The following is a 27248-nucleotide window of genomic DNA, read 5'->3' on the forward strand; positions in this document are numbered from 1 at the left end:
TCTCTACAATCTTTGCGGTCCAGAACTATTGTCATCGAGGTGCCCCGCACACCTCCGCCTTGCAGGACACCGACGCCCCGACGCCGACGAGCACCGCTCGGACGAAGCTGCCGCCTCCTCGACATCGTTCTACCTCGTTTGTCGACGGACGTTCGACGCCCCGTGTCTCCCGCTTGAAAGGGAAGGCATTCAAGAAGGGCCGTTGATTCCCCGTCGCCGAACCCCGAGGTCTTCGACGTTTCTCGACGCCTCTCGACGATCCGTGACTCCTACTTTAAAGGGGATCATTCAAGAAGGATCTGTCGACGCCTCTTCGAAGAACTCGACTCCACCAGGTACATTGGGGGGGTAAAAACATTGTAGGAGAGAATAAGACTGTTGAACAATATATGGACTGGGCTTGTGTTATATCTCTTTATTTTACAGGTTGCCCAGGTGGGGGGATCTCCACACAGAACGGAGTCCAGTAGCAAGGGCCAGTCTTCTGCCTATTGTTTCAACCCTCTGGTATCTCTCCTCTCTCTATTGCTGGTTTCCTTCTTATTGATCCGCGTGCCATTGCTACAGTATTGTGAATGCACTGTTATGAGGTCTAATATTAGTGGTACCACTTTAGAATTGTAGATATTTATCATTATTGGTTTTCCTGAGCACAAAGTGCGTTGTTGTGATAAGTGTACATAACCCTTGAATATTAATTATATAAAGACTGTGTTTTCAGTAATACAGTGTGTGGACATTCCTTTGTGGGGGCTTGGGGATACACTGTACTTAAGAACCAGCCTGCATCACCTCCTGAGAAGCTAGGCCTTGATTGCTCGTCCATTGCTACCACAATCGAGAATCTTGGCTGGGGTCCTCTGTGCCTCTCCTCTACCATATAGAGAGCGGAAGTACAGACCCCCCCACCGGTCTTGACACCCTGGAGCAAACAAGATTGCTGAGCTACAGTCCTCTTTTGCTTCGCTATAATTTGCACTTAAGATCCTATTGCAAATGGCTGGACTTATCTTGGCAAACACTAACACCCTTACCATGGCGCAGGAACCAGAGGTCGAAGTGGGCAGGAGCGGTCGGGAGCGGTGCTCCTATACTTTTTATTTTTAAGTTTCACTGTTCCTATACTTTTATTTTAAAAAGGAACCATTCTGGAACGGTATAGTTTTAAAATAAAATTGTAGGAAGAAGTTGAAGCTTGCACACTGTACTGAACATTCCCTTAAATAATAGGTGTGTTTGTTTGGGGGTATGGATTGTGTGTGGTAGGGTGCGTAGCGATGGGGTTTGAGAAGAGTGGGGCAGACCGGCAGGGAACATAGCTCCACTACTTCTTTTTGTACACTTCAACCACTTGCAGGAACAGAAGGAGCTAGAACGCGAGGAGGCGGAAGTCAACCTCTCCGAAGCTATTCACATTGTGGAAGGAAGTGAAGATCAGCAAGGAATTGAGGAGGCCGAAGTAAACCCCTCCAAAACTATCTGTAGTGTGGAAGGAAGCAATGAACAACAAGGTAATGAGATTAACTTAGACCGAGAACAAAGTCCTCAAGTATTCTTCTCACGGACGCAGCGTAGATTGGCGAGTAAGGCATTAAAAAGCAAAAAACCAAGTGCTGATCCCTCCCCTGCGGGAGCTTTGGCAACGTTTGATACATGCTCTACAAAAACAAAGAAAAGAGCAGCTAGAGTGAAGGAAAGGGCCTCTACGGCTAAGGGCCACCTAACTAGCTGGCTTTTACCGGAGGAAGAGAAGATGAAAGATCTGGTTGAAGATTAGGAATTATTGGAGAAAGAGGACCAGGGGGAAGACGTAAGATCAACATTGACCCCTGAGAAATCAGTAAGAACTATGGGTGAAGGAGATATCCCGGTGCCTATATCGCCCAAGTTGGGAAAAGATTGTAACGATACTTCTGACAATCGCATTTTCCTGATTAAGAACCTATATCAGAGTTGCAAAAACAGTTGGCTAGCGCAATCTGAACTATTAATTAGACTCAACTGTGTACTGCAACTTCGAGTTTTGAAATCTCATGACTTTCTATTCGCTGAGCCGCTGAAAGGCCCCAATCCCAATGTCTCTGCTCTACATATTGTACTTTTTTATCCACAGCCCGGATGATCAGAAAGTACAAAGATCAACTGAGGGCAGTAGACGTTGACATTAATGTGGACTTAAATGAGATTGATCCTAGTTCTATAAAAGATGATATGGCAACTCCAGTCTTGGAATCAGCATGTCTTACATCGACCGAAGGAAAGATTTTGGAATTTGCTGGAGTACAACAAGTGTTAAAATGGCTGATGGAATCTCTTCCGGGGGTTTTAGCTAATCATTGAGCTTTTACGTTTCTTATATGGATTTGTAGAGGTTTTGCCCATTTGTTGAGAACTGAGGGCTCTGTTGATTTCTTAGCAAAACATAGTTGCATTTGTTTACAAGAGACTTGGGCAATGGACTCCTTGATATTAGATGGTTTTGTTGTGTACCAAGCATATGCAAAAAGGGGTGAAAGAGGTTGTCCATTTGGGGGACACTTATGTGGGTGGCAAACACATTGGTCCCCAGAAGGGTAAACTGTAATCAAGAGGATAATCTTATTGCAGTGGAGGTGGAGTATGGGGAAGAATGTAGTTCCCAAAGATTCCTCCTTGTAAATCCTTATAATCCTCCTGGAGCAGTAGTAAGGGAACTAATACAAGAAGCACTCCACTTATTTACATCTGGGATGATAAAATCAGGCAACTCTGCGGTAATTGTAATGGGGGACTTCAATTGTCATATGACAGGTGAGGGAGGAACTTCACAGAACCCTAAGCTAAAGGAGAAATGTGTAATTACCAATGGGAAAAGAGAGGTGGAGGGCTTAGGATGGATCCAACTGTTTGAAGCCTGGGAACTAGAGATGATTAATGGCCGTACCCTTAGTGACTGTCCTGGGAAACATACATGGACCAACGGGGCAGTTTCTAGTACCTTAGATTATATATTTATGTGTCCTATAATGCAGCTTCAAGTCATGGACATGGAAGTGATTTTCAATAATTGGAGCGACCATGCGATACTTTGATGTTCCCTCAACATTTCTAGGGTAGTCCCTGCACAAACGAATATTGGCAGAATAAATGCTAACAATGCAGGGACTAGAATTAGCTGGTCAGATAAGAATATAAGGTCAGCCATTGAAGCCTTGGACACCAAGGACACATTTAGTTCCCCTGATTTCAACGCTATGTCCATTAATGCAACCGAAGAGTGGATTTCGGCATTTTCTGGTAAACATGCAGTTGCTAATATGGGATTTATGGTAAGAACAGAAGGAAATATGCTGCCCTTCAACAAAGAGATAAGAGATGCCAAGAGGGGTCTTAGAACTGAACTCCGCAGAATCAAGATCAAGAACTTGCCAGTGTCACAGTACTGTGATAGGGTGAGGAATGTTAAAAACAGATATAGAGCTACCATAAAGAACATAAAAATGGCTGAAAGAAATCGCGCATACCAAAGGGTAGTGCAGACTATCTGCTCTAAAAATTTACACAGTATTTGGTCACTCCTGAGTGAGGCAAGGGGCAATGTTAAAGGTCAATTAGTTAATCCTATCAGCGGGCGGATTGGGTAAAATTTCTGGAAGGACGAAATTCAGGGGACGAAGTAGCTGAGAGCATACCATTGAGAAAAGCTCCGACACGTCCTCCCTTTGATGTTTCTTATGGGGCAATCTTAAATAAAATAAAAGATCTAAAGTCCTCAAGAGCCCCGGGACCAAATGGGTTGACTAATGTTGTAATTAAGAACTACCCAGAATTTTGGGCCAGCTTACTCACCGTACAGTTTGAGAAGATCTTAACTCAGGAAAGGATACCCTAATCTTGGCAAACAGCAATCCTCATCCCAATTTTTAAAAAGGAAACTTGATTAGATCCTAACAATTACAGACTTTTGTCTATGTTAGACACAACAGGAAAGCTGTTTGCCTCACTATTGTTAAGTGAAATACAAAAATGGCTGGACAATGCCAACATTCTATGTAAATTCCAGAGTGGGTTCCGGCAGGATGACTCTACCACTCACAATCTCATGGTGATGGATATCTTATGCACTAGATCGATTAGTAGGGGGCAGCCTCTGCTTTATGCTCTTTCTATCGATTTTAAGGCTGCGTTTGATTCCACCCCAAGAGACAGACTGTGGTCAAAACTAGAAGCCATGGGTTGCCCAGGGGGACTCCTGTATTATCTCAGACTTTTGCACCAGAATACTATGGTCAGACTTAAATTAGACCAGGAAGGTAACATGACTGAAATGGTGCTACAAAATAGGGGGGTAAAGCAGGGGTGTGTCACGGCACCACTTATCTATAACTTGTATGTGTATGACATACCAGCAACAATAGCAGAAGTTCATAACTGTCCTCCTAAAATTGGTGAGGCCCCCTGCGCTGTGCTAGCATACACTGACAATCTGGTAATATTGGATAACACCATAAGTGGACTCCGACGATCAGCAACTGCTTTATGGGAATATGCTAGCACAAACGGCTTGACCATTAATTTAAATAAGAACAAAGTGCTGAGATTTACTGGTAAAAGAGCTTCCTGTGTTAACTTGATGGTGGATGAAATAAATATACCATATGCGCCTTCTTATCGTTATCTGGGAGTTGAGACTGAGCCCAACGGTGACTTAGAGAAGTTTGCACATTTGAGCATGCTAAAGAGCTACCAGTTTGTTAAATATAGGCAATACACCTTTATGAAGCCACATGCGTATTTGAATCTTTGTCCTGCTAAAAGGCTCAGACACTTTACCATCCTACTCAGAATGGAACAATTACCAACTAGGATGATCTTGGGGAGTAGAGAAGACATTCCCACTAAAGAGCAAGTCTGTCACGTTTGCAATTTAGCTGAAACACTGGAGACAGCTAAACATCTATTAACTGAATGCCAAACAATGACCGGTACAATCCAGTTGTACATTGGTAAATATGTACACAAACCGTTAGAGAATTGTCCTTTTGGCTAAATTGTACGAGCACCTGGAATATGCGTTTGTTTATTGCTCCTTACAATATATGGATAAAAATTGAATCCAGGTTGGGCCCCATGATATGAGAAATATGATAGTAGTCACGCTAAGCTGATGAGACCTTGCTCTGGGGGCAACTATTATCATAGTTGAAACCCGCAACTAATTTACGAACCCAGGGAAGAAAGCTTAAAAATGAATGTATAGTATGTAGTACATAACGGGATTAATGATCCTTACACTAAGAGATTAAGAGCGATCTTGAGGAGGTACTATTGTATGCTTTAGGTTCATTTTATTTTATTTTTATTTTAATGGTTTAGGTTTTAGGTATATTATTGTATTTTCTTTGTATACCTGTTTATTTGTATGATATGTGTAAAGTTTGAGTTTCTTAAACCAAATCACATTAAATAATAAATAAATCAACACTAGTTCCTTGCTGTGTGGCAAAGCTAACTCTCTCCTGCTTGTGTTACATCTTGCTAAACAACATGGCGGCTGCAGTAATTATTCCAGCTTCCTGATTCTATATGTTTATTCTTGTTTGGGGACTGCTGGGGGCATGACCTTGTGTGTCACTGTTCTTATCTGCACCATTCCATTCTCCCCTCTGGTCAATTTATTGACCAAATAACCTCTTTCTTTCATCTTGTCATATTCATCTTTCGATCTTTCGGGACCCAAGCTCTACACAAACCCCTCAAACTACCTCCTCTTTTTACATATTCCTCTTGTTCGCAAGTCATAAAACAGCACTCATCATCTCCCTCACAGCCCACCCAGTGTTGAGTGTAACTTTCAGGATCAAAATGGGGTGAAAATCGAGTGCTAGGAGGTCCAATGGGTCTTTCTATCGAGACCATTCTAATTTCTTCTGTACCAGCAGAAGCATTTGTCTGTATATGTGTGTGTTCCTAGAGGGCATTAGTACCTCCTAAAGTACCAAGTGTAAGGGACATCATATGTGTGTGTACTTCTTTTTCCCCTAGCTTACAATATACCAAAACTCTCTAGAATTCAAAGGCTTATTAAACATACAATGAGGAGAGGCACTAATACCTTAAATATTTTAACCAACCAGGCAGGCACCCATGAGAACACCCAATGGTACCAGTGCTAATCTAGTAGTTTACTGCTCTCCTTCTTCATAACAGTGTGCAGCATGTGCAGGGCAGATATTACATCTGTCAAAATGCAATTTTCTTCATTTTTTACTGATATTAGGGTCCCTCCATAGCATTGTGGAGGTCCAACACATCTATTCTGGAGAGCAGTCATCTGACAGCCTGTATTTCTTCCTTAATGGCATTCAGACCTCTCTCTGTGGATTGGCCAGCTGCAATAACTCACACATAGTAATTTGAAGCCACTTTGAATGTTCTGCCACTTGTATACCAGAGGCCAGCAGAGACATACAAAATATAGCTGATTTGCTGAACAGAATGTATTTATTTTGCTCCTTTGTAAACCCAAACTTCTAGGAGCTTTTTTCTTGATGGCCTAATCTATTATTGCTGGATGCTCATTAATTGCTACTACGTGGCCCTGAGGAACCACGTGTGCCAGTGAGTGCAGGGTGGTAAGAAAACAAATACTGCACCAATTTGGTGGGAGATGCATGTATGCTTGCGTGCCACATGGGCAATAATAGTTCATTAATACTGCAGTGCCTAGTCAGATGCCTGGTAGGTCCATGATATACTTGCATCCTGTATTCTTTTCTTCTTGTACTGTTCCATTGTATCTGAAACACAAGTAAGGGCGTACAATCCTTTGTATGTGAATGGGCTCTGATTTCACATCCACCCAGGTAAGCAACTTTGCATATTTCTTTCAATCAGCACGACACATATCATTAAGGAATGCAACTGTTTTTTGACAATCCAACCATGATCTCTGCTCTGCATCCCATTATCCCTTCCATCCATCCTCCCATTGTGAAAACCTCTCAAATGATGTGTATTTGTGGCCTTGTTCAGCACCACAGTATTACTGCTCTGGTGGCATTTGTGCATTGTGTTCTGTATGTTACTTCACCTCTATGTGGTCCTTGTAGTGTATAATATATGGAGAAATACCTTGATCCCAATCTGTCCATAATCCTTTTTAACTTAATGAAATCATCTTTAAATACAGAAGCCTCTTTTTTTACCCATTTAGCATAGTCCAGTGTCACTGAAATAGCCCTCTCATCTTGCAAAATGTGAGATGGACCAAACAATGTGCTGGGTGCACAGCCTGTGGGCATCTGTGGTGTGGGGAATGAGGGCACTTGAAGCAACTCTCATTCGATCTCGCCCCTCCCACCTCCTGCATATGAATGTACCACATATTGTCAATATCTGAACTATTTGCTTCATATATCAGTTATATTCAAGCCAAAAGAAAGGAAGAGAGAACTGGAAAATAACTATACACATTACCATCCATGATAGTTGGGTCATTATTAAGTGCCGTCTCTTCTATTGTGGGAAAAAAGAAACTGAATCTGTGTGCATGACTGGGTGCTAAAAATTAACCAAAGTCAAGTTCAACAGAAGGAATTACATCAATCATATTAACTCTAACAACCTGTAATCCACCATTAGATACTTATATTTGTTGCGCTAGCATATCTGAACTGTATATTTGTATTATTAGAATTTTACCACAAATGTAGATAACTATATTAACACTGTATATATTTTATCGTATCATTGATATTAGTGCCACAAAAACTGTATTTTTGCATTATTGTAAATTATATAATGTGCATATTCCTGTAACTCTGTAAGCTTAGCATATTTTTTCTGTTGCTCCTGGTTACCTCTGGGTCTGGCGCACATTACAAATAAATAAATAAACAAACAAACAATCCTCTTCCTCTTCTTCTTGCTCTTTCTTATTGGACATGGGGGTGCTGCTGTCACTCTTCTTGACATCTCTGTGGTCGAGCCATCCCTTCTTCCACATATCTTCACAGCTGATTCAGTGGCCCATTGCACAATGTGGGGCCCAGTGAAATGAGGAGTATTCCACTTGTGCACAAAATAATGTATACATACAGTATCACCAGGATACAATTGTAATGGTGTTGGTATCAGTGCTGCTGCATCCTGAAGCTCACCTAGTCTTCTGTTGGCTGTGGACAGTCCCCCCCCTGTCAGAGTTTCACCTGGAGGGATATGAACTTCAAAGCATAGGTCATGGCAGTCAAATATGCGTGAAACCCATCCCCCGATATAGCGGCTGAATTCTGGGCATTGGACAGGGCATGTGCAGGAGCAAGAGGAACATTAATTTGTCTGCCAGTAACCATGTGGGAGAGGTGGTGATCTGAACCTGGATGAATGCCAAAGGCAAAAATAGCCAGAGGCAAACAATGGAGCAATTCTTGTGATACATACTTTTTAACTTAGCAATGCGCTATTTTAAAAGGCCGTTTAAGCCTTCTACCATGCTGTTCACCTGCGGATGATATACACAGCATAATTCGTGATGATGCCCAATAAATCATGTCCATTATTGGATTGTAACACTTCACACACTCCCCAACAAGGAATACCTTGTCTACAAGGAATTTGGCTGCTGATTCTGCATCTGGATGAGCCTGCCTCTATCCAACATGAAAAGGGACAGAACACATCAATCATATAATGATAGCCGTTACAGGTCTGTATCATGTCAACATAATCAATGTGGAGATGCCGAAATGACCCAGAAGGGTGGGGTAATGTTGCTTTCACCGTCCTCAATATATGACTTGCAGTGAACTGCTGGTACTCTTCAAAATTAACAATAACATTTTTAACATGCTAATGCAAATTGGGACTGTGCTACTAGCTCTAATGAGTCTGCAAAATATAATGCTTCTTTGGCTGTGGTGTCTGCTGCGTCATTACCACATGCTATCAAATCAGTGCCATTCGAGTGTGCATTGCATTTCACTATTGCTTCTGATGTAGGAAGTAAAAGTGCATCAATCTTGACAACTATTTGGCATGCTGCACTGGCATGCTGCCTGATTGCTAAAACCCTCTTTGTTCCCAGAGAGACAGTCCTGAATGTACCGTTGATGTTACGTACGCGGAATCAGTGTAGATCGTCACCACTTTGCCAATGTACATTTCTAGTGCTATTGTCAATGCCACTTATTCTGCCGCTTGCACAGAGTAGTGCAGGGGAAATCTTGTTCATGCTAGTATTTTGAGGTCTCCATCTTCACTATGTACAACTAATGCTCCTGTGTGTCTCAGTCATGTGCTCTGATTGATCATCAGAGAACCATCAATGAATACAATCTATCCCCCTCAAGTTTATTCTCCTTAACCTGGGGTATATCATCATATATGTCAGTATACGTGGAGCAGTCATGTGTGTGATAACCTTCCTCTACTGGTTCAGCAATGAAGGTTGCCTGATTCACTGTGTGGCACCTTACAACCTTTATTGCAGGGTTGGATAGTATCCCTTCATATTCAGGTACTCAATGTGCAGTGAGTGTGGTTTTGTTTTTTGAAAAATTACAAACAGGGCATGCTCTACATATAATGTCACAGCACAACCCACGTCAATAGCAAATGCTGCTGCAGCCAATGCTTTTTCACATGGAAAATATGTCCCTTCATTACTGGATCCAAAAGTACATTGTAATATGCTAGGGGTTTGTACCCCATCAAAGTTTTCTGTGTGAGGACAGCCATAATTACATACCCATCTGAATGGGAAAATAAGAAAAGCTCTTCTGTGTATTCTGGTATTGATAAAACTGGGGCAGCAGTGATTGCATTTTTCAACTCATCAAATTCTTCTCTCATTTCTCTTGTCCAGCTAATGGTATCATTCTCTTTCTGTGCTTCCTTTATGGCTTGCTGCAAGGGTCTGATGTATGTGGTATAGTCAAAGACCCACGAACAGCAATAATTGCACAATCCCAAAAATTGTTGCATTTCGCGAGGGCATGTTGTAAATTGCTTCTGCTCTTTCTGGTGTCACTTTTCTTCCTTCCAACGATATTATTTGTCCCAAATAAATGACTGATAATACTGCACTTTCAGGTTGTCCACCTTGTATCCTTTTTCTGCCAGTAAAGTTAGAAGTAATTCTGAGTCTTGCCTATAATGTTCCTCTATGGTTGCTACACACAAAAAGGTCATCAACATATTGTAATAGGTTCACTGGTGTATGTTAGCCAAATCGATCTAAAATACTCTATTAAACACTAGGGAATTCAAAGTACCTCTGAGGTAATCTTGTGTGGTAAAATCTCTGCCCACGGTACGTAAACATGGTGAGGTTTTGTGATTCGAAATACGGATAGTTCCAAAGCTGCTGTATATTTATTTTAGAATCTAGTTCTCCTTATTCTAATGCGTGTATCCAAAAAAGCAAGCAAGCCACCTGCTGGACTCTGTTTTTGTCTCTTTGGAATATACAGTTTTTTACTCACTATACACTTTCCTCTCTTGCAATTTAACTTCTAAAAAATACATTTTTATTTTTGCATAAAACTGATGTCTACATTCAGACATTTAATGGAATAATTTGAAAGTGATATCTGTTTTATAGAATAAGGAGAATTCGATTCTAAAATAACTATACAACAGCTTTGGTACTGTCCGTATTTCATTTCTATGACCTCCACCATAGCTGCACCATAAATGGGGCCTCCTATAATTTTTTAGGAGGTATTGTGATTCTACATGAAATGGTATGGAAAAGAAAGTATTGTTCTGATCAATCACTGTAAAATGCATGGCAGTGGTGGATATGTTACGCAGAATTGTGACTTCATTAGGAACCACTGGAAACTCAGCATCCACAATATTATTCAAGGGGCGTAAATCTTGAATGAATCTTCACAACCTCCCTTTGTCACTGGATATGCAGCTGCGTTACATGGGGATTCTGATGGTATTATGACTTGCTGCAATAGCGTGGCAATTGTCTCATAGTTTCCCTAATCTGCTTCTCTTGACCAGGGATATTGCCTTACTCGTGGTAGTTTAGCCCTTTCTTCACTGTAATCCTCACTGCTTCTGTGCTTTTAAAGTGACCTACATCGTTAGGATTGCTAGTCCATAGCTGGTATCTTCTCAAAATCTTCCTTAAAATACAGTGACCATTTTTTGGCCAATAATTTCCTCTGGGGGACCTCCCTGTGTTCCACCTTTAATTGGCATGGGATGCATATCTGGAGCTCTTTGTCATCATCCTCATCTGGGAACAACTGTTCGTCAATCAATCGTAAAGCTGCATCAAAACCTAAGACTGCGGGCCAGTCAATGCCTTCTTTGTCTGTACCATGCAGTATTACTCTATCCTCCCTTGCCACTGCTGCTTCTAAGTGTACTGTAATCACTGTCCCACATTTGATATTCATTGATACTTTGGGTCTAAAATAATACTTATATCGTAAAAGTGTGTCTTGTATTCTAGGGACCCATCCTAATAATACCTGCAGTACCTGTACTCCATAGCGGAACAAATCTGCATTGAGTGGCACTCTCAAAACTCTTTGGCAACAGAATACTTCTATGAAGGCTTTTGCATGTATATAGTGAATACCTGGTATAGAACATATTATATCCTTTTCCGTGAATTAAATGATCAAATGATCATGCTCAATTTGCTCATCAAATCTCTTTCTAATAGGTTCACTGGTGTATTTTGTGACTATAAAAAGGGTGCTGACATTGTGTGTGTCCCTCCTATGATTGGTAAATCTCCTGCGAAAGGAACCGCTAACATAGCCCCTGTAAATCCCTGTGTGTGCATGATCATGTCTGAGAACAAACCTCCCGGCCCCCTCTGACACAAGATCGAGTCGCCCTTGTGTCAACTAAGAAAGAGAATGTCCCGTTTCTTATTCTCACCCCCACCCTCAGTTCCTCTTCCGGGTCTCGAGTTACTGATAGTACTGAACACTTCAGAGCCCTCAGGGGGTGGCCCTATTGTGGGTATACGCTCATACCTGTAGAAAGAAAGGGGTTCCCTCCTGTAACGGTAACCCTGCCAAAATGCGGTACAAAGCCTGCTAGTATCAAGTGCGTGTATCTGTCAGGCATTTGGTTACTGTTGCTGAATTTGGGGCTGCAGTTGTGCTGCTATGTTTGGAATGTCTGTTACTGTGTATAATAAAATGGGTTTGTCACTGCGTATGGCATCTGCTGTGCTTGTGGTGCATTGTAGGGATACTGTGTCTGATATTGCGAGGGTATATGGGTGCAGAAGGTGCTATCCTGCCTATGTGGCCATGAGGGAGTTATCCCTCTACTTTATCCCCTCACATTGTGTCCTGTCATTCAACATGTTCAACATAGTCCTACGAAATTCCCACAGCCACCAAAACTAGCTCTACCCCCATCAAATCCTCCTCTGAATGCATGTCCAAATCCATTTCCCAAACCCTTGTGAGTTCGCCCTCCCTCTTGGGTACTACATCTGTTCTCCCCTCTCTGCATTATATCCCATTGGTCCTGCTTGCTGGTAGCTTTGCTCCTATTGGTCTTCTCCCACGTTTATAATTACTGCCCCTTCAACCGCAATTGTTGCTGATTTTTGATTTTTCGATTTCTTTTGCACCAATGTTGCTTCGTCTGTCTCACTCTCTCTCTTCTACTTTCTTCCTTTGCTTCTCCTGTTTCAACCTACAAAAATGGACAATGCATGAATTTATTTTCAGGCCACAGTTTCATTTCAATCCCTACCGCCTTTCGTAATTGTGCCTGTACATCCTTGGGAATACCATGACATATGATATGAAAAAACACAGGTACATTCTTGTCCCATACCTCTGTTGTTTCCAAGCGCCAATTTTCCTTCATCTCCTGAATGTATTATAATGATAATGATGTGTTATTATTTAGCGCCTTAATCCAAAGTGCTTTACAGAGCACATATTTACATAAAATATCACCCAACCGATATTGGTACTCATTTATTGACCTCGGAAGGATGAAAGGCTGAGTTGGCCTTGACGGGATTCAAACCTGCGACCTGGAGATCACGCTCAGATCGTAGCAGCGAGTGCTCAACCCGCTGAGCTATCTTACCAGCATTAAGCGGTATCCTGTTGTATCTGTATTTTTCGCATCATAATGGTGCTCATGTTTGATGTGTGTGGGTACTTTACCTTTAATACCTTCAAGACATTTGCCCTACATGTATTAAATGGCAATTCATCGTGGGTGTTACTGTTTGCTTTTGCTCTCGCATATCCTGCTCTTTTTCAAAGGACATCTGACTGCTCTGCCAATATTGAAGCAAATAAACTTTTCATGTCACCCACAGTTAAAGTCTTCTAATTCATCAATCCCCTTGCCTGTACCTGCTGTGAGGGGCGGCAGGCTTTTTATTAAATTGTCATTATCTGTCTGGACGTAACCTTTTGTAACAAGGGAAACTGCATGCCCTGCTTTTTATGTGCATGTATATGTTCCCTGCCTTCTTTCCCGTCACCACGGCCACAAGGCCAGGTAACCATCGAAGTCTGTCTATAGATTTATATATATTTATCGGGGGCCCTGGTAGCCTCTCTTCTTCCATTTGCTGTTCATCTCCCTGAGAATCGTCAAATACTTCTCCCCATTAATTTTCCTCATCCCCATGTACAGAATCATAATCAATACTGGTAGGCCGTCCCATACTTTGTATAGTCTCGCTCCTCTCTGTTTGTTGACCCGCTCTGTCTGGCATACGCGGGGGAGCCTACCTTCCCTTTGCACGTTTGCTTATTCTGGTAATCTTAATTGGGGGTCATCAACAGCTCTGGTGTCTATCTTAAACATAATTTGTCCTGCTCTGCATCTGTCCCGAGCTAAATCTGCCCCTTGTCCCTCTTGCCTCATCATCCTTGCTCATTCTAACTCCTCCAACGTTTCTCGCAATCACGCTTCAAAACTTTGCTGTGCCTCATTCTCTTGCTGTAGTCCAAGCTGACTTCTTGGCTCTTCCTTTACCTGTCCTGTCACTCTGTCAATGTCTCCATCAGCGGGTATAAACTAGGGATTTGTATATCCACAGTTGGCAATAAAACATACTGTCAGAGCAAGGTCGATACTTGAGAGCATTGTGGAGGAGGAGCAGCAGTAGGCGGCATGCATATTCCATTGCACTTTTTTTCATTACAATTAGACTTGTTTTCCTCTTCCTCCACAAACATCTTCCACAGCTCGAGAATGCTTAACCTATTTCAACTTTTTCCCCTTACACGTGTCAGTCAACTGCATATACATGTGCTGCAACACCTCCATCGTGTGTGTTCCCTCTATGGGCCCTGGCCTAAACATCTTAGCCGCTGTCTCATGTTCACATTCTGTATGATATTTTACTATTTTCTCCCGATATTGGGGGAGTGACTTACATATGTGGACCAATGGGCAGTCTATCATACAACACAATATATTCTACTTACCAATTTGAATCTATGCTTTTCCAGCAGCGTCTTCCACCTTATTCTCTTTCCCCTTAAATCAAATCACCCCTCCCACCTTTTATTATATAACCAAAGCGCTTATAACTAAATTCACTCTCCCCCTTTCACACACATCATCATACCATCACAAACTCTCAATCTCAACGTACACCTAAAACTATTTTGCAAACCACTATACCTTACCACACACTACCTCACCACTCCTTCTTGGGCCAAGTTACTATTTCTAAAACCACTAAACTCTATTATTTACATCAACAGCCTCATGCCAGCCCATCCACTGGGCTGACACAATATAAACACAATACAACTATCTATATTATACATCAATCTTCAATAAGATGACACCTTTTAAAAGACAAAACCAGGCCCTCTTCTGACCTTCTCTATTCTTTTCAGCATTCCCCCCTCCCCATGGGAGGTATTCTCTTTATTTACAAATTCTAAACTACGCAATGCTATGCTGTCTTCCCTCATTATACAAGGAGTATCCTCTTCTTCAATTTCTCTTCATGAAATACCTATTCTACAACCACATGGCCTCCCTAGATCACTTTGATATTACTCCCTAGTTCACTAGAAATATCTTCTTTTCTCTTCTTCTTAGTCTCAATGCTTAGACAAACAACAAATCGTGCATATATACATGGATGTTATTCTTCATGCACTGGTATACTCAAGTTCTAGGATTTCTGAGGTCCTCCATTGTCAATGTCAACTGCCTGCACTTCCCTCTGCCCAGCGGGCTGCCTGCAAGATCGGGCAGGACTCTTGCAGAACTCAGCACCTGCCAACCTCCTCGTTTGTGAACACGGATGCCAGTCGTGATGGGCCTGCACCACTGTCCAACAGATGAAGCTGGGAGCCTTCGACCCTCGTAGTACTCAGGAAATGTCATTGGGGCATCCAATTGAATTCACAATCCCAAACACTTACCTATCCAAAATAATGGTGCTGATCAAAGTGCACGAACAATCAGCTTTATTTATTTTGTTCCTAGGTAAATCAGCCAGAAGAAGGTACAAAACGCTCTCAAAGAATCCCTGTTACACCGGGGTTTATTAACCAAACACAATACATTATCATAATTATAAAAACCACTACTACAGTTACGCTCACCTGGACCCCACAGGGGTGTCGATCGGACCCGGACAGCTGCGGTCTCCGTCAACGTGATGCGTAGTGCAGAGATGACTGTCTGGACTGGCCCGCCTAGTCTTGTCTGCTGGACCCGAAGAAGTATTTTCCTTATGTTTGTAAAAGGTGAGCTCTCCATCCTGCGTGTCTTGCAGGGGCGCGTAGATACCAGTTACTTCACTGGTTTGAAGGCGTTGGGAGAGTTCCGGTAAGCATTGACTCTGAAGTCCCAGGCGGGATTGGTAAGTATCAAGTTCAAAGAGTTCAATGTGCCCGATGTTCACTCTTGTCCCCTTCCTTCCTTAAGTTGCAACTGAGTTTGTGAGAAGAAGGTCTCGTAGCTGCTGCTGGCATTCAGATAAGAGTCTGTGTTACCCAACGCTGTCCGGTAACTATTGCATGCGTTAACGTGTTGTTTTTCTCCCACTTTATAGATGCGGCATATGCAGATATGGAGAATAATACCGCCGGTGGTAAATCAGGTAAGTCTATGGTGATAAGAGGTATTTGTTGATTCTCTTGGCTCACCTTATTATTCTTGTGCCCCTAGGTGCCAGAGTACGGCGAAGAAATGATGGAGACAGTGCTGGATCGAAAGATGCTGTGAGAACTGGTGAGTATGGCGCCGTGCTGGAGCTGGCAAAGCGACGCGTGCAGGCCTGATGTACTTTCCAGGTCGGGAGATTAAATGGATCCGTAATCAGGTGAGGAATTTGAAATAAGTTTGTTTTCTAACCTTGTCCTTTTCTTCCTCTTTATTCTAGGAGCTCCGGATTCGAGGCAGAAGACTGGATGCTGGCTATAGGCACGCGGGCGTGGCATAAGACTGGATGCTGGCTGCAGGCACGGTGAGAGTCACGCTGCTGGATGCAGAATAACACGAAGCATGTGCTGCTGTTCGGGCGTGGTTTAAATAGCCTCCAAAGTAGTCCCAGGAAAGAAATTCCTCAGGACCACACCCGAATAAAAAATAGTCCCTGTAGTAAAATAGTCCCATCCAGGCCTTGGATTTATTTTCAGCATGGTCTGCATGAGGTAAGTATGGTCTATGAGCCTGGCACCTATGGCGCTAAGACTGATTTTTATTATGAGCCTGGTGCCTATGGCGCCAGGACCGAACCCAGACAGCCCCTAGCTAGGGCTGCTGGGGTTTTTGTAAATGTCTGGATGCCTGCTCCCGGGGCTGATGGGCTTGATCCGGATGCCCGGGGGTAGGCATCATGACAACTACAGCCTGCTGATTGGATGTTAGAATGCAGGCACCTATATCATTCCATATGTTACAAATGTTTATTGGACAGTCCCTAATCTTTTGACCCACCCAAGGTCCTTCCCACTAGAAGAGACATCACTTCATGAACATCATCGGGACACTGTTTGATTGGCTGGCACCACAATGTGCTGACACTATTTAAAAAAGCAGTGCGCTATTGGCAAATCCTACTCATACAGCCTTGGATGTTGCATTGGTCCTCAACAGCTCAATTATGTTTGATGGATGGGGAGAGTTTGAAATGATATCGTGGGTAGAAATAACAAATGTACTTATGTCTCACTTTCTCACACTGGGCCTAATCTCCCAGACAGTTTCCTAACCTTGGACAGTTCATCATGCAGGTGCATGATAAAATTGAATCATAAAGTGAATTGTTACTTTATTGTGCTGCGGCACCAGTGTGTGTGCAAGACCCATTTCTTCCATGTATTCATCTTACTACTGTGTTCTTTGTGTGTGCACTAAACCTCTTTTACCATTCGGGCGCTATGTGTTCACCTTGCTATTATGTTTTAGCAATGGTGCTGCATGCTCCTGGCAATCAAAGCTTTGTGTGTTTTTCCCTGCCATCAAAAGAAATGAACTAATTGTTGCATATCTAAGCTGAAATCCAGGGAAGCCCAATTCGTGCAGTTTTAGCTCCCTATCGCATCCTTTCCTTCTTTCTCGAACCTGGCATCTTCAGCCTTCTGAACACCGTCGTGGACCAACAAAAAAATCTGTACTAAACAAATTAAACTCCTGCTGTGTACTCTACCTGCGAGCCTTTGCATGGCCCTGCTCATCAAAAATGCCAATTCTCTTGCCATGTACAGTGTCCCCAAATGTACCCTACCTAGCTATGTCTGCCGTCATTTACTATGTTCCCTCTCTTGTCTATTCTGAAAACTAACCCTCCCTACGTGTAACACTGGTTCCCTGTAGTGTGGCAAAACTAACTCTATCCTACTTCTGTTACATTTTGCCAAACAACATTAATAAGAGACTGACACCTTCATCCTCGTTTATTTATTTACATCTAAGTCAAGAGTAACAAAAATCACCAAACCAAGTAAAAGAAAAATATGTAGGTATTGCTTAATTTGTACCGTGGAAAAGAAATGAGGCTTTGAATTTTGGACAAAAAGTGAATGGCAAAAAGTTGCAAGCTTGACTTACGTAAATTGGCGACTTCTTAAACTGTAGTGGATTTTTTAAATCTTCTAGAGCACACAATAGTTACGTTTTACTGGGACAGCATCTGAAATTCAACATAATGTATTTTCCCTTCAAGTGATAGTATTTCATTTTTGATGTCATTTTTTTTTCTTAAAAGGCCTACCAAAATTAAAAACAATCAGTTAGGCAAACAGTACACCTCAGGCTTGGGATTATTTTGACAGCATCCTTGTTCTGTTAAGCACAAGCCTCAAGTCTTTTTCTCTACCAAACATTAATGTTTTCATTATGTTACATTGACATATTATCGAATTTTCTAACACAATTAAGAAATAGAACAAGAAGGTCAATAAGTACATTTTATAATGCCCCTTTTCTCTCACTTCATTGTGACATTTTTCTGGCGCAGACAGCATCACACCTGCCCACCACAGAAGACTTGCAAATTACATCCGGCCCTCTGAAAAAGTCAGTTATGCTCTAGCAAATCTATGCAATGACCTTGCCGGTCCTCTCACCCCCCTCTCTATCCTTCTCGCCCACCATGGAGGTGCACCGTCTGAAACCTTACGCATCCCGTCGCTTACAGATCGTTACAACCTTAAGAAGCATAATTTTATAAAATGTTGGACCTGATTCACAAAGATATTCGTTTTCAGGTGAAAATTGTGATGGGTGAAATTGCACATGCGGACGGACACCTGCAAGTTACACACACAACCTGATTCACAAAGAATCTCAGATGCGGCAAAATTTGTGCCTACCACACTTTTCACCTGGAAAGCAACCAGATTCCCAAGGAAAACAGACACAAACCCTACAAATTCAAAAGTATTCTGGGCAGACGAATAGTTTAAAGCCATGTGGTGTTGTACTGTTAGAAAAGAAAAACCCTTTTAGAGGAAAAATGTAAAACAAAAAAAGGGCAACGTATTCCTGCACATTTGACTTATGTTAGCTTGAAACAGAGGCAAACAGTGGCACGACTAATGTTCTGTTTTCTGTATAAATTGGATTGCACCTTGAACCCTCATTGGCATTACCCATCTATCAACAATCCTCAAGGCACACAAGTTTTCCGAATGGAGAGTGGGCATATCTGCACCACACCCTCATGCCCACTAATGGCCTGAATTTGGCAGTATTTAATTTGAAAATACTGCCAACCTCAAATACCTTTACAAGTGTCCACGTGATTTGGAGTCGTGCGGACCCCTTCAGTTAATCTCCAGTTTGGAGTTCCATTGGACTGCATAGGTATTGAGGTATATGCAGTAATGTTTTTTGTGGAGGTGTTAGAATTCTCCAGAATGGCTTATTTCCCTTACGTACTGAGTCCCTCAGCAGCTTTGCTGGATTTCTAGGATTTTTTTTTTTTTCACCTGGTAAGACTGAGAGCCTTTTTTTCCCACTGTTACATGTGTTTTGCTGTGTGTGTTTAACATTTTTGTGTTCATAGACTGTGTAGCCTCACCTACTCCACAGGCATCATCTTTTTACTGTGTGTTACACAGCACCTTCAGTGCAGTGACACAGGGTTGTCTTTTTCAGACTTCCTAACTCAGACTCCATTTTTCTGGGACTGACTACTGTCTCCCAGAAACATGTAAAGTTGTCATTGACTTTATTAGTCTTTTTAAAACAGAGACCCCGTACAAACTATCTTACATAGAGTTCTGGAAAGGGTTAATAGTTATCCCTTTTTGTCTGTTTCTCATGGAACACTGTTTCGTTCCCTTTTCATTAAGATTTGGCTGGTGGCAGTGGTAACTACCCTATTTTTCCTACTGCGGTTATTCTAAATAGCCTTGGTATTTTTTTAGGCTATCTTGGTAGCTTCGAACTTAAACCCGCTGGACCATATACGTTTTTATACGGTTCCGGTTGGGTTTATTCGCCATTTGTTTTTGTAAAAGTCTTTCTTGTGTTTTTCTCTGCGCGCCAAACCAGGTTTGATTCCTTTGTTCGCTGACCTTTGTCAGGCTTCTGCCCTCTTTAGGTTACTGAATGTCTGAGGGGGACAGGATGTGAGGGAGGTGTTTGAGACTCCCTGCACAGGGTTTCCTTGGAGACCCATGTCGCACTCTGGTATGATTGGCTGTGGTGACTGTCCCGGCGGGACAGCCACCCTGCTGTGTGATTGACTGCCAGGCTGCGTGAATGGGGAAAACTGCATAAAAAGCAGGTCTCTGGGGCTGGAAAGGCAGGGTCGCCACTGGAACGAGAGAACCGAAGACAAGCTGACAGAAGAGGACCTCTACTACGACTGAACCTCCCAGTGAAGCCCTGCTGCAAGTCAGAATTTTCAAACTTTGACGACAGGGAAGATCTGCAAGGAATCTTCTCCCCTTGAACTGGTGGGAACAACCAGTTCGCCAAACTGTAAGCCAGGCCTCCCTCCTCTGGTCGAATTTGCTGTACAGAGCTACAGTGAACCGGATTGCCAGGAGGATCAGACCCTGCTTGGGTTTTAAGGAGCGCACCTTTTATTCGTCGCTTTGCTCCGCTGCTGTTGTCTTCCCTGGGCAGTGCAGGACCCTCCAGTCTTCCTCCTTCTTGTCAGTCCGACAGTTGCTTCAGGAACCGTGAGCCTGCAGGACCTGCCAGGAACGTCTGCCTCAGCTACAGCATTCTTCTGCTCTAAAGGTACTGTGCTAACCCAGTTGTTCGTTTCGTCCAGCCGCGCTGAAAGTGTGTCAAATCTTTCGCCAATCCGAGGGCTTGTCCTTCTTTATTCTTTAAAGTAACTTTTCGTGCAACCAAATTTATTCTGAACTCTTGGCAAAGACTTAACCGCAAACTACTCTGAACTGTGTTATCCTCTGCAAAGACTGGTCCAGTGGCTTTGGGCCAGGCCCCTTTCATTTGATTTCCTCACTGTAGTTCCTTTTTCGAGATTGCTCTGCTTACTTACTTGTTGGTGCTGCTCAATTTCTGCCTAACTTTGTCTTTCCCTCCCTTTTAAATTGCTGGAGTGCCATTTTGCTCACACTTCATTTTGAGCCTAACTTTTCCAGAATCTATTGGGTGCAGTATAGTGTATTAGTATTGTGATTTTTCAACTGCTTGAAAATAGTGAAATGTTTAATAACTGATGTGTAAATAAATGTATATTCTTTTACTCAAAAACCTTAAGTCAGTGTTTGTTTGAATCATAGTAATTGCTGTCCTTTGTGTAACTACTGATACTGCTCACTTCACTCTTGAGATAAGTCTGGCTGTTCAGCCATCGCTACCACTTTACTGTGTAGTACAGGCTTGTACCAAAGGTGAATTAGTACTGTCACTTGTAGTCCCAATTGTGTGTGGTGTTCCCAAAGGGTACTGCATATAATTCTGCCGAACTGGAGGAAATTACTGCCCAAAACAATAGGTGTTTTTCACCGAGTTTCAATTTAAAATTCTAAATTTAGTGGTGCAGTAAAAGTGAAAGTAATCCTGTAACCACCACCAAACTCTGAGTGAAGGCATGTGGAGTGTTTGAGTGGGAACGTGAGACCACTGAAATACCTTAAACACCAAGTCACGAGAGAAGGGTGACATAAATTGGGAGCGCATCAGTTTAAGAGGCATGCTGCTTACTACCATCTCCTTTTCATGCCAGAGCGCATAGCGTTATTGTTGCCATTTTATAGAGAAAAGGCAATTTGCAAGTAAAGCAATTGTTTCAGAAAGGAACATACATGAGGAGCCTTCACACACCTAATTCGGCATTCTCAAACCACATTTCTCAAAAACACAATACATCCTGTACTGTCAAATATGAGTAACATATATTAGTACCTGTCGAGGGGGGTGTGGCGCCCATCTTCCCTCACTCAGAAACTAAGGTAAGTGTGCTCCCCGCATCCTGTGTCCCTTCTCCCCAAGTCCTCTATTTTCCACATATCCACTCCCCTCCTTATCCCAACCCCACTTGCCTGCGCTGCTCTGTCCCTCGCTGGCGCTGGGAACAAATTGTTCCGGGCGCACCTTCGACGTGCGATTCCCCGTCATGGAAAGGGAAAAGGGACTACGTGTAGTCCATTCTCCCCCATTCCATGATGACAAATTTCTTTGTTTACTTTTTTTATCTTTTTAATGGCCACCATGGACAGCAAGAAGGGACAATGTGTAGTCCCTTTGCCCTAATCCATGGCAGCCGTTTTTGTTTTTTTCTCGAGTTGAGAAACGGTTTACATGCCCTTTCTCAACTCGAGCAAAAATGCCATTAGTACCCTGGTACAACATGCTCTGATTACTTACCGGTAATCTTCATTACTCCTAGTCCTACTCTTCCTCGTCACAGTACTTACTTCATGAGGCACCTGCCTCCGACACAGGACCTTCTTCTATTTCTTTAAATCTCTATAACTCCTCCCCCACATCCATGTCACTCAGTTTTCATATTACCAAGCCGGAGCATGGGACCTTCCCCGGAGGGAGGGTGAGGAGGGTCGTCAGTACTGTGACGAGGAAGAGTAGGACTAGGAGTAATGAAGATTACCAGTAAGTAATCAGAGCATTACCTCCACGTCCACTCTTCCTCGTCCCAGTACTTACTTCATGAGGTATACCAAAGCAGCAACGGGGAAAAGGTCCCAATGAGACACAGAGCCAAAAACAGTGCAGCAAAACACACCCACAATAACTCTTAAATCACATCCCCACAGACAAAACTCCAACCACGAAGGAACCAACCCCCGAGTGGGAAAAACTCAACCCATAGCGGTTGATGAAAATGCCTAGACCAGCCAAGGCGGCAGCCATACAAATCTCTTGCAGAGAAAAACCTTCCTTGCATCGGCCCAGGAAGCCGCCAAACCCCTGGCAGACCGCCCCCGATTGTGCGCAGGCACAGGCAGGCCAGAAGCCACATAGGCCCTAGAGATCACAACCCGGAACCACCGGAAAATGGAAACCACAGATGCGTTATGCCCAGCCCCAGCCGGACCACAAGCAATCAGAAGACTATCAGATTGGTGGAAAAAGCAAACCAAGCCAAATACTCCAACGGGTCCCGTCGGACATCAATGTTAAGCCGAGCCACCTCCTCAGGCATTCTTGGATCATGAAAGAAGTCAGGGAGAACCAGACCCTGAGAGGTATTAAAACCGAGAGACAACTGAAGGGAGAAACATCGGACCACACCCCGGCACCACCGAGTCTGGCAGCACCCTCAGGAAAGGAGCGTGACATAAGAGAGCCCCAATCTCCCCAAGCCTACGGGCAGAAGTGAGGGCAATAAGAAAAGCAGATTTCAGTGTAAGATGTTTGATATCAATCTCGGAAATGGGCTCAAAAGGAGGCCCGTGAAGGAACCGTAATACAAGAGGGAGATCCCAAGAGGAAAGCCCTTTATCAGCACAAGGACGGGAAGAAGAAAAACCCTGGATCAATTTCCCCACCAACACCTCCCCATCCAAGTGACCGTCAGAGTCCCCCAAAAGTAATTTCATGGAGGCCTACTGAGAGCGAAGCCTGGAAAAACTGCCAGGCCCCTGTCAAAACCCCTCCTGGAGGAACTGAAGGATAGCAGAGGCCAGAATGCAGGGGAGGGATCCCAGACCGCCCATACCAGTCTCGGAAATGGCCCCAGTGTCTGCCTAACACCTTCAGAGTGGAGGGTCTAAGAGCATCCATTTGGACCCAACTACAGGATCTGAGAACCCCTGAGATATCAACCTAGACTGAGCAATAGCCACACCGCCCATTGCATCTGGTGGAATTCCAACCGCAGATCCCCTTGTAGGGGACACGGCCACCTCGGAACCAGCCAAGGTTCCTAGGACCGAAGCTCCAACAGAGAGGGGAGCCAACTCCGGCGGGACCAGAACGGAGCTAACAACAACACAGTCACCCTGGACACTCTGATGCGCCAAACCACCCGGGGCAGAAGGGGAATAGGCGGAAAGGCATAAAGGAAAGGCATAAAGGAAACCCCCAAAGCCACTGTACAGAGAGGGCGTCCATCCCCCAATCCCCTCAGCCTGAAACCTAGAGCAGAAGAGGGGAACTTCTGCTGAGGCCGGGGATGCAAACAGGTCTAGGACCAGGGACCCTAATCTGACACAGGTCACCGCAAAGACCTGAGCCAACAGGACCAGTTCCGCAGAGGAGTGAAAACCGGCGTCTGAGAAGATCCGCTTGAACATTGTCCACCCTTCTGATACGTGAGGCCACCAGATGAGAGTCCTCCCAGGTGCCTATCAGCGCTGCCAGAGCATTCAAGGAGTGGCCGGAACCCCTTTTGCAGTTGACATATGCCAAGGCCGTCGTATTGTCAGATCGGACCAAAAACCGCCGACCGTCCAGCAACTCCTCGAAGTACACCAGAGCTTGGACAATGGCACAACTCTTGCCAATTGGATGATCGCCGGCTCTCCCCAGATCTCACAACCCTTGAGCTGAGAGGACCCCCAATGTAGACCCTTTCTGCTGGTGTTGGTAGTAGGAGAGCACACCTCAGCCTGTAGACCTGAAACCCCCCGCCACCATAGCAGGGACACTCGCAGCTCTGGGGACACTGAAAACAAAACTACGAAAGCTGAGATGTCGGGAGCCAGTGGGAGAGAGTATAAGACACCAGGAGACGTAACCGAAGACGGGCTCAAGGAACTGAAAAACATGCAAGACGCCACGTGCCCCGTAACTTCAGCAACAGGCGAGCCGAGACATACTGCCTTCTGAGAACCCAGCCCAGAACAGCCAGCAAGCGCCCCCCCCTGCACAACATCCAGAGTAGGCTCTCCCCAGACGTCCGGACAAGCAGTGCAGGGTCTTGAGACCCATAAGCAGGTGACACATCCTAGAAGGCATAGGGACCAGGAACACCCGCAAGTAGAAAACTTGACCCTGAACAGGGAGAGGAACGGGCAAGACGGTAACCCACAACAACCGTTCGGAGAGAACGGATCCCATGGCCAACTACTTGGACCGTGAGCTGGGTACCAAAGTCCTAACCATGCAAACCTGGACAGGAGGAGACAGGAACGGCAACTGATACCCCCTCCAGAAGGAGCCCATTACCCAGGAAGCCGAACCCCACCGGTCCCATACACCTCCGAGAAGATAGAGACGAGGAGCCAGGGAAAACCGCCGTCACTGCACTTGCACCAGAGGGAAATCACAGGACGTTGAAACAGGCCTGCGCCACAATATAACAGCATGCTTGTCAGCCCACAAAAAGATCTGACCTATCAAAAGGAAGATACTGGACAGCCCAGAAGTCCAGCAGACTATGGCCCCCTCAGCTGACAGAGGAGCCACCAGGCTGGCGTCAAAAAGGCAGAGTACTGTCACAAAGCGGGGCAAAGCAATCCATCCCGGATAGCCGACATCAAAGGCAACCCCCTACCTGAGGTATGCCTATACTGGAAAACCCACTGAAGTGACATCCCCCTCCACCGGCACCAGGGGCTCTGAGAACCCCTCTAAGCACAGACATGTGCCACCATGTGCCCTATCACTTCCCACAAGTCTGAGAGGAGGCGTGAAAGCAACACGTCGGCACCGGAGGACCTAGGCCCTAAAAGAAGAGACACTGGGAACACCCTGCATGGCCGTTACTTCCATGATGCATTTTCCATAATCCCATGCCGGACAAGGGAAAAGCAAATCAACTCCTTTGACTTTCTCTCGCGCAGTTTAGAGGAAGAGGACAGTACAAGGAGTCTGCGTCCATAGCTAGCACAGACCCAAACACACCACTAACACCCCACATGACTGAGAGGTGGCTTGAGCCCTGTATCCAGTAGCTGGTAGCCCCATGCTCTAGATCGTTCCAATGCGTCGGTCTAGGAAGGTTGAAGGACCGAGTCAGCACCGCTGATACTCGAACCCGAAGTGTGGACTATGCCAGGCCGGTACCCTTCCGGCCGCTTGCAGACGTGTCCAAATCTGCGCCGTATTCACAGGCAGCACGCAAGGAATGCAGCCAACATCCGGTGCATCCTGGGCTGTGTGTGTCTGAGGAGCGGGTGGTATGTGACATGCCTGTGACAGTACAGAGCCCCCACACTTTCAAATACTCTGTCACAGACACCCCACGACAAGAAGCAGAGAGGCCTCACAACAAAAAGGGAAGGCTATCCCATACTGCCAAGTGCTTGCCATCATTTCCAATAAAGATGTGTACACAGAGCACGAGGTAACGGCCTTTCGAAGGAGTCAAGATGGCCATACCAGCAAGAGAGGGGAAAACATCAAGCACAGTCCTCCCCTCTCCTTACCTTCCCCCAGATAATGCAGCTAACATCCGGTGCATCCTGGGCCGTGTGTCTCTGAGGAGCGGGTGGTATGTGGCATGCCTGCGACAGAACAGAGCCCCTGCACTTTCAAATACTCTGTCATAGTCACCCCACGACAAGAAGCAGAGAGGCCTCACAACAAAAAGGAAGGCTTAGCCCATACTGCCAAGTGCTTGCCATCATTTCCAATAAAGATGTGCACACAAGGCACGAGGAAAACGGCATGTTGAAGGAGTCAAGATGGCCATACCAGCAGGAGAGGGGAAAAATATCAAGCACAGTCCTCCCCTCTCCTTACCTTCCCCCAGATAATGCAGCTAACATCCGGTGCATCCTGTGCTGTGTGTGTCTGAGGAGCGGGTGGTATGTGACATGCCTGCGACAGAACAGAGCCCCCGCACTCCCAAAGACTCTCTGCCACTGTCACCCCCCGACAAGAAGCAGAGAGGCCTCACAACAAAAGGGAAGGCTAGCCCATACTGCCAAGTCGAATCAAGACGGCCAAAACAGGAGGAGAGGGGAAAAACATCAAGCCCAGTCCTCCCCTCTCCTTACCTTCCCGGGGCCGTGCAGGACCCGGGACACAATGCTCACGCTGCGGTCCGGAGCCCAGCAAAGAACCAAGCGAGGCAATCCAGCTCAACTATGACCCCAAGCCCCGCATGGGGCCCAGGAGCAGCGCCGCACCTGAGGGAGCCGAGGGCCCCGCCACACAGCCCCCCCAGGGGGCCAGCAATCGGTGCTCCCTGGTGCCCCGCACCGGGAAGAAAAAGTCCAACCTGCCGGAGGCAGGAAAAATTAAAACTGAGTGACATGGATGTGGGGGAGGAGTTATAGAGATTTAAAGAAATAGAAGAAGGTCCTGTGTCGGAGGCAGGTGCCTCATGAAGTAAGTACTGGGACGAGGAAGAGTGGACGTGGAGGTAATGCCGGGGTACTAACAGCAATAGAAGCCTTGGAGGCGGGGCATTACCCGTCCGGTAATGCCCCCCTCCTTGG

The 27248-nt window shown here is 44.7% G+C and overlaps 1 long non-coding RNA gene across 1 annotated transcript in view; it reads right to left on the reverse strand.

Annotated features, from left to right (window-relative positions):
- Positions 1-22023, reverse strand: part of LOC138545634 (uncharacterized) — a 68154-nt gene extending 46131 nt beyond the window's left edge. The window contains exon 1 of the long non-coding RNA XR_011290840.1: positions 21942-22023. This is a non-coding gene — a long non-coding RNA (uncharacterized lncRNA). The remainder of the gene's footprint in view (positions 1-21941) is intronic.
- Positions 22024-27248: the final 5225 nt, after the last annotated feature.

This window comes from Ambystoma mexicanum, chromosome 1q (genome assembly GCF_040938575.1).
Source record: "Ambystoma mexicanum isolate Mex_15411 chromosome 1q, UKY_AmexF1_1, whole genome shotgun sequence".
Taxonomy (NCBI): domain Eukaryota; kingdom Metazoa; phylum Chordata; class Amphibia; order Caudata; family Ambystomatidae; genus Ambystoma; species Ambystoma mexicanum.